General features: G+C 41.4%; 1 protein-coding gene across 1 annotated transcript in view; it reads left to right on the top strand.

The window, feature by feature from the left end:
- The first annotated feature begins 63 nt into the window (after positions 1-63).
- Positions 64-8,113, top strand: part of Znf652 (zinc finger protein 652) — a 56,796-nt gene continuing 48,746 nt past the window's right edge. The window contains exon 1 of the mRNA XM_023718071.1: positions 64-405. The gene's annotated coding sequence lies outside the window, so the exon portion shown is untranslated. The remainder of the gene's footprint in view (positions 406-8,113) is intronic.

The following is an 8,113-nucleotide window of genomic DNA, read 5'->3' on the forward strand; positions in this document are numbered from 1 at the left end:
CCGCCCGGGCCGGCGCGGGGCGCTAGGCCAGAAGAGCACCCCCACCCCGCAGGAGGCCCGGGCGCTGCCCTCGGCCCAGCTGGCGCCGGGACCCCGCGCCGGCTGCCGTTTGGCCCCGAGGCCTGGTGGAGGCCGGGCGGCGCGGGTTAGCGGGCCGAGGAGAGGCTGACCGGTCTCTGCGAATGAACTCCTGCCTTGCAGCGGGCTGGCGGTTGCACCCGCGCCTCCCTGCCCGCGGTGCGCCCAGACCCCAGCCTCGGAGTATTGTGCCACCCGGAGCCAGCGTGCATCTGATGCACACCGCCGCCGGCAGCCCCACGCTCAGCCCAGTGGCTGCTGCGGACCTGTCTTCACCCCACGTCCAGTCAGGCTCTGCAGAGGAGTCTCAGATGGGAGACACTAAAGGTAGTGACACCCCCGCTATATCTACACGTAACATTCATTTTGGAGGGCTGTCGCCCGTGGAATTAGTAGATGCCCCTGCCTCACCTCCAAGTCTGTCTCCCATATATTAAGATCCCATATGCTGTTCTTTGCAGCGGGCCAGTCTTTGATCACATCTAGCATATCCCTCCCCCACAACACACACACACACACACACACACACACACACACACTTACACTTCCTGATTGCCGAGGAGCCCCTGTCATCGCAGATCTATTGTCAAAAATGGCTTGTGCCAATCAAAGGAATGTGTCCGTCTTTGAAGGAGGGTGCTCTCCATAACCATGATGCAGAATGTCCCTGCGTTGAGTCTGCCTTGGTGGCCCCAGGCTGTCCACGCATCCTGTCATGGTGTCTCCCATGTGTGCATCTCCAGTGGACGCAGGAACACACCTGAGTGATGCTTCCCCCAGTTTAGTAACTAGATCCGAAGCATGCGTGAGAATCTCCCGCTTTTTGTTGCAGTGTTTAACATCTATGGTCAGAGCTTTGTGCAGAAATGGGGAAATGTCTGGGGAGGAAGGTTTGTGGATTTCTTTCCACAAAGAAAGAAATGGCCAGGCCGGTATTGTTCTGGGAATGGCAACTGGCACATGCTTTGTTGACAACATGTGTATGCCTAGGAATGAAATGAGAGCTGCTGTCGTTGGGGTGTGTGGTGGCAGCTCCATGGGAGGTGTGCTGCCCTGGGAATGCGGGATCTCCAGCCAGCTTGCACATGTGTTCCGAGAGGTACTACCTTTAGCATAATTTGTTAAAAATGCGCCCTGCTGAGTTTTAGCGATTCTGGAAATGTTTCCTATGTGATTCCTAACCCTTCCTGCAGGGCCGCCTTGGTGAAATAGTCACATATTTTGTATGCAGCTCTAGTCATCTTGAAGCTGGTCCTGGGACCTGAGGTTAAAAATCTGTTAAGCAAAAGTGAAAGGAACTTGAGGTGTTTTTTTTTTTTTTGGTTTTTTTTTTTTTTTTTTTTTTTTTTTTTTTTGGATTAGAGTTACTTTAGCCCTGAGCAATGAACAGCAAAGTAGCTTAGTTATATATCTCTGTTTTATTCTTTGATTGCAGTGAGTTTGGTATTTGTAAGATATCATTTTCCTGTGTTTTGTAAAAAGAAGATCAAATGTAAGAGTCTTTGGGAAAATGTTAAAAGTAGGGGGGAAATAATTTGTTTAAATTAGGCCAATTGATACTGTGTATTCCTGGCACCATACTCTATATGTAGCAAATTTCAACAGCGAGGTCTGTGTTGTTTTATGTCTGTATGGAATCTTTATGTGTTGGTTGAAGTTGATCTGATCTCTTAAAAGAAGGCTTTGTCATCGTGATAGTAGAGCACCTGCTTTCCACTTCCACGTTGCAGGATGAAGCTCTTCAGCTTTTGTTAAATTTAGTTTCAAGTCTTTTATAAGAGTGACCGTGTTTTCAAAATCATCCATATTGAAATTTTATTTTTATTTGTAGTTAGAGAATTTTTTCTCCAAATTTAGAGTCTAGAAATAGGGAGAAACTGCACCATTCTATCAATAAGTAGGGTGATAAATGTTGGCATCTTTGTTTAACTACCCAGCACTCAGCTCTTGTTTTTTCAAGATGTCTCAGTCAAGAGACGTTTATTCCAACTTGTAATAAGTGTTCTGGTTGGAAAGTTATTAAATAAATAGAGCCCCAGCTCTCTAGGAGCTTATAGTTTTTCATATTTTTCATTTAAGGAAGCCATTGAGACCCTTATTTGTTCTGAGAATCTAAGAAAGTCCTGGTCATTAGATATTTTGGAAGAGGAGGCTTGCATAGAACTTGTATAGTTTGTTTCACATATCTTCAGAATAGTACTTATTTTAATAATTATACAGTATACCTATGAAATTTGAAAGCATGCTGAGGTTGCAAATGTTGCATCTTTGTTACCTAGTAATAAGCTTGAAGTAGCCTGTATTATAGGCTACATTTTTTTTTTTCATGTCACATTGAAGTTTTACTACTGGAAATTATTTGCCTGTCCTAAACCCAAACCATTTAAAAGTTGCAAATTTGTTACTTTTCCTTGTCAATGTAGTATTAAGGCCACACCATTAAAATCTCAGAGAACAAGTGTGCTGCTTGGTTTAGCTTTGCAAACCTCTCTGCACCAGTGGGAACCTAGGTAAACACCCACACGCCATGGGGCAGCTGATCACATAACACACGTGGCTGTGAGAGCAGCATTCTCTCCCTGCCAGCTTCAGAGCTTGGAAGCTGGGGAACAATCGCATCGCAGTGAGCCACTTAAAGAGTGCTGGTGCCAGCAGCACGGCAACAGCTTGCTCCAGTCTTCCACACTCATCTCCAGCCACCCTTCCCTTAGGAGGTTTCAGATGCGGCTCCTACTCAGGGAAGGCACCACCTACTCCCTGCAGCTGTGGCAGGGAGCTCTGGTTCCTGAGGCCAAGAGCTGCTTCCATTTCTGCTCTGAGTATAGGAAGTAAGCTTGTAGCATGGTAAGAAAAGACTCCCCAAGTCTGCGGGTGTATATCTGTGTGTGTGCTGATTAAAAATGGTGCTGATGTGATTTTGTTTTCAAATGTCTGAAGCTTATGGAAGAAGTACTGTAATATAATGTAAACTGTTTTTTTTAAATCCTTTTCTCAAGGGATTTAAGTAATCTTACTGAAAATGTGATTATATGATGAGTTTCATTTCCCTTGTTCTACAAAGTCAGTTGAGAGCGGACAATAAATAAATAAATATATAATAAAAATGGTGGATTGTTTCGTATTTGGAACCATCGCCTTTGGAGCTAGGTGGTGCTTGCGTCTCCTTGATGGCAGTGGTAGGTTTTGTGCTGCTGTTGTGGATGTGATGGTTTTCTCAGCTTTGTTGCCATTTCAGAAATTACAACATGATTTGACTTTGATAGAGGCAAACTGCTGTTGTGGTTAGTGACTTTTAGTCAAGTGAGATGGTTCTTTGGAGCCAGAAAAAACTATGTTCTTCTGAAAATAGAAAGCCAGCTCTATTTGCTTACTGGCTCTATGGCATTGGACAAGTCATCTTGGCCCCTCAGTTTCCTCATAAGCAGAATGGAGATTTGTTATATGGATTAGAGATGGTGTATTCGCTCTCCTAGCCCAGTTCCTGTACAAGTTCATATTAGCAATTCCATAAATGGTAGGATACAGGACATACCAGAATGAAGGTACAGATTGTTTGAACTTGTGACAAAATTAGAGGCCAGGTGCTATGACCTGGGATTCTTTCATTTGTACAGATTTGGGTGGGAAAAATGGCAAGTATATGACTTGAGGCATATGTGAGTCCTACAGGTGCAGTGTCATTGTTGCAATTCTGATTTGTTAGTTACTCCCTGTCTGGTTGGACTTAGTAAAGATGAAACCTAGCTCAAAATTCTACAACATTCACAGGCCATGCTTGCTTTAAGCCTATTCATAGCTTATGTGGTGTGTGGAAGGGGTGTTTTAGGACATTAATGCATTTCAACAAGTTCTGTGTCCAGAGTTGAATCATGTGCAAAGCTTTGTGTAAATTTTCATGGTTAATGCAAGCCATAAAGTGCCTGGTAGAGTCAGTGGAGACATCAGTTGCTTATTTTAGTTAATGTGTTTGTTTATATAGCAGTTATGTTTGATTTAAAAAATACTTATGAACAGTTTTTTATATAATTTCTACTGCTCTTCTGAGATTTTGATTATGCATGATCGTTAGGACTATATATTTGAGTGCCTTGTGCGCTTTTGCTTTGGTGAGGAAGGAGAAAAAGATAAAATGCTTCACGTGTTAAAGTTTATCCACTGTCCTTTAGGCTCATAGATTGCTTGTGTAGCCTTGTTCTTAGCCAAAAAGGCAGTGATATGAAAATAAAAGCATTTACCTTTTCTTTTAAAAACTCTAGTTTAAGGCATTACTTTGAAAAGTGGATTCAATTAAGGCCCCAAATGGTTTTATTCAGTGCATACAACTTTTAAAATAGAATTTCTTTGGTTACTACACACTTACATTGTTATTTTTGCAGGAAAGCACCATGACAAGTCTGTGAGTCTGTAAGAGTTACCTGGAGACTTTGCAGATAAGGCAGACACATCAGAAGCACATTAGGGTTTACCTCCGGGGAATTGACTAATCCTTACTTTCTTTTATTACTGAGCTACCTGGGGGCTTGCCTATCAGTGGACTAGTCACTAGTGCTGGATTGCTGATAAAGAGGGATTGACAAATAATAGTCTTTAACTCACCTTAAACTTAATCTTGGCCACAGTGTATAATACCTGCACTAGCATTATGCAGGCCCTGAATAGCTAAGCAATATTCGGCTGTTTGAATTGCATTATTTTTCCCTTAATTATAACACATTTTGCTGAGTACATTTTTGGGGGGCGGGGGCTCTTTTAACTTTTTTTTTCTTTCATGTTTCATTACAGTCAATGGTTTAGCAGATGGTTGCGCTTGTCAGTTTTTTAGTAAACTAATGGGTGTAGTGAGAAGGCATTGTTGGGAGAGAAGGGATACAGAAAAGAAGGATGGCTCTGTACTCTGATTTCTTGGTCTGTACTGTGCACAGGTGGTGAGGGGTTAAATGCAAATGTACAGCTGGGCGTGGTGGTGTGTACCTGTGGAGTCCTTTGGGAAAACAACAAGAGAATCGCCCTGTGTTTGAGACCAGACTCTGAGTTCAAGACCAGCCTGAACTGCGTAGCGAGACCCTATCTCAAAAAACAAAACAGCAGCAATAAAGATACAGTGTCGGGTGTTTTTGCTTTTGGTTGTTTTTTTTTTTAATGCTAGTGAAGAATATAAATTTTAGCATGTACCTTTCAGCTTTTAGGATTGAGATTCCTTGGGATTAGTAGAATACAACTATTTTTTTTTTAATTTATGATGTATGACCTACAAAATGCAAGATTTAGAGCAAGGCTCTTGTAAATGGTTTTCATCCTTCTGAGTGTATCATTTTAATCTAGTATCAGTGGTTTTGAACATTGAAACACATAGTAAGCTTGATATTGTTGTTCTGATAGAGGGGAGAGCATATGTGCTATTCATTATTGGCTCCTAAAACTGACTGGAATGGCCCAGGCATGTTCCTGTATTAGTGCAGTTAGAACCAGAGTTTGATCTTACCTTGCCTGAAAGTTCCTCATTGTGAGGCGCCCCTCATTTTTCCTTTCTTCCCTCTGGTACTTGGGATCTCACCTAGGGCTTCGTGCATTCTGAGAAAGCACTCTATAGCCCTGGCCTCTCACGGTTATATTTGTAGTACACGGGGTCATTTAAATTCACATGAACTCAGCAAAAGTACAAAAGTAACCTTAGTTACTTTTAAAGTCCATCAGCGTATAATTAGTTAAATAAACTAGTGTATGTTCATGTGATAGAGTCAGTATTACATAGTTACGGGAGAATGAGGATCTTATGTATTGCTATGGAAAAATCTCCAAATTAGACCATTGATTTTTTTTTAAAAAAAGAGTGTGTAGAATATATATTGCTATTTGTATTATTGGAAAAATAGGTGTATTTGAGTATTATTCTATACAGTCTAAACTTTTTTTTTTGTATAGGAATCAAACTCAGGACTTACACGTGCTAGGCAGGTGCTGTGCCACTGTTCTATAAAGTGTAGTATAAAATAACTGTAATGAACTCATTTGTTTCTTTGAAAACCTAATACTGTGGGGTTTTTTGTTTTCTTTTTCTTTTTTTTGTTGTTTTGTTTTGTTTTGTTTTGTTTTGTTTTGTTTTGTTTTGTTTCGCGGAACCAGGGATTGAACTCAGGCCACGGCGCTTGCCAGGGAAGCGCTTATTCCACTGGCCATCTCTCTGGCCCCTATACTGTGGTTTTTGTTGGAAATTAAATCAGGCATGGAAGAACCTGGTTGGAGGTATATATTTCACTATATACTTGTTTTCTTTTTTGTTGTTGTTTGGTTTTGTTTTTCAGTTGAGACAGGGCTTCTATATGTGTTCCAGGCTGGCCTTGAATTCACTGTGTAGCCCGCCCAGGTTGGCCTCAGATTCATAGTGATGCTTCTGCTTCACCTTCCTGGGTGCTGAGATTACAGGCATATGCCACCGTGCCCGACTCTATACTTCTTTTCAAAGTAAAATTTTAATCAAAGTACACATAGAAAAGTAGAAAAATCATGGTGTATGCACCAGTGAAATTTTTTTCTGTGCAATCAGTTGAATGAATTATCTCTGTTTACTCAGTGCCTAGAATAAGAAACAGATTCTTTTGAAATTTCAGTATATTACCCAGTTTGGTATTGAATTCCTGGGCTCTATCGATCTTCCTGCCTCAGCCTCCCCAGTGGCTGGGACTGTGGGCATGTACCACCATGTCCAGCTAAGAAAGAGTCCTGAAGTCCCAGAAACCTCACATCCTTTCTGGGTTACTGCTGTCCGGAAGGTCTTCACTCTTTTGAATTCTATCACCATAATTCTGTCTTGGTTTTGGAACTTTTGTTGTTGTTGTTGTCTTTTTGTTTGTTCTTTGGTGCTGGGGATTGAATTCAAGGCCTCCTGCATGCCAGACTTGTGTTCTCTCACTTAGCTGCATCCCCAGCCTCTCAGAACCTTCTGTAAGCAGAATGCAGTATGTATTTGTTTGTGTCTGCCATCCTTAGCTCTGCACTGTTCTTATAAGCTGCACCCACATTGTTGAGAGCAGTGATAATTCATCTCACATATAAATGAACAGTAGTTTTAGTCTCTTGTGAAACTAGTAAAAGCCCATTGTATCCCGTATTAGCATTTGTCCACTCTGTCACTGGTGGAAATTTGAGTTGTTTCTGTTGTGCAGCTGTGGTGAATGATGTTGCTGTGCTCACTGTATATTCTTTACATTTACAGTTTTGACATACTGAGCACATACTTTATAAATCCATATTCTTGGCTTTTAAAGACAGGGACTCACTATGTAATCCAAGCTGGCCTTGAACTCACCATGTAGCCTCAGCTGTCCCCAAATTTGTAGGGAACATGCAGCCTGAGACTCCTGAATTCTGGGATTACAGGCGTGTGCTGCCACATGCAGCTTCTTACTAAATCTTTAAATTTAAAATGTAGCCATCCCTTCACTGATCCATAGGAAAACTATAATGTTCTTTGTTTTGGAGGTAGTGGTATTGATAACTGAACCCAAGGGTACTCTACTACTGAGCTACATTCCCAACCCTTTAAAAAAATGTTTGAGACAGGGACTTGCAATCTTCCTACCTCAGCCTTTGCAAAAGTTAGTATTACAGGAATGCATACCTCTACCATCCTAATTTTTATTTTTACTTTAATTTTTTTTTTTAATTTATGTGTGTGTGTGTGTGTGTGTGTGTGTGTGGCCAGCTCAGCCCACCATGGGGCGGGGCTGGCTGGCATGTGGTGGTGGGGGATTGAACCGCGTTCCCTGTGCTTTGTTTAGCTTAGTTTGTTCTAAGTAGGTGCTTTAGACCACTGAGCCATCTCACCAGCCCCCCTAATTTAAATTGAGTATTGAAATATTTTGTGCTACCAAATAATTTCAGACTACTTTTGCGTATACAATGTTCTAAATGCCTACCTTAGATTTCTCCATGTTGAGAACTCCCAAGTCAACCTAAGAGCAAATTTAGTCTTTTATTCTTGAATAAAGAGGGGTAATATAATGGAAAATGTTTTTTTCTTTCTTTTCTTTTTTTT

This window comes from Octodon degus, unplaced genomic scaffold (assembly GCF_000260255.1).
Source record: "Octodon degus isolate 3935 unplaced genomic scaffold, OctDeg1.0 scaffold00056, whole genome shotgun sequence".
Classification (NCBI taxonomy): Eukaryota; Metazoa; Chordata; class Mammalia; order Rodentia; family Octodontidae; genus Octodon; species Octodon degus.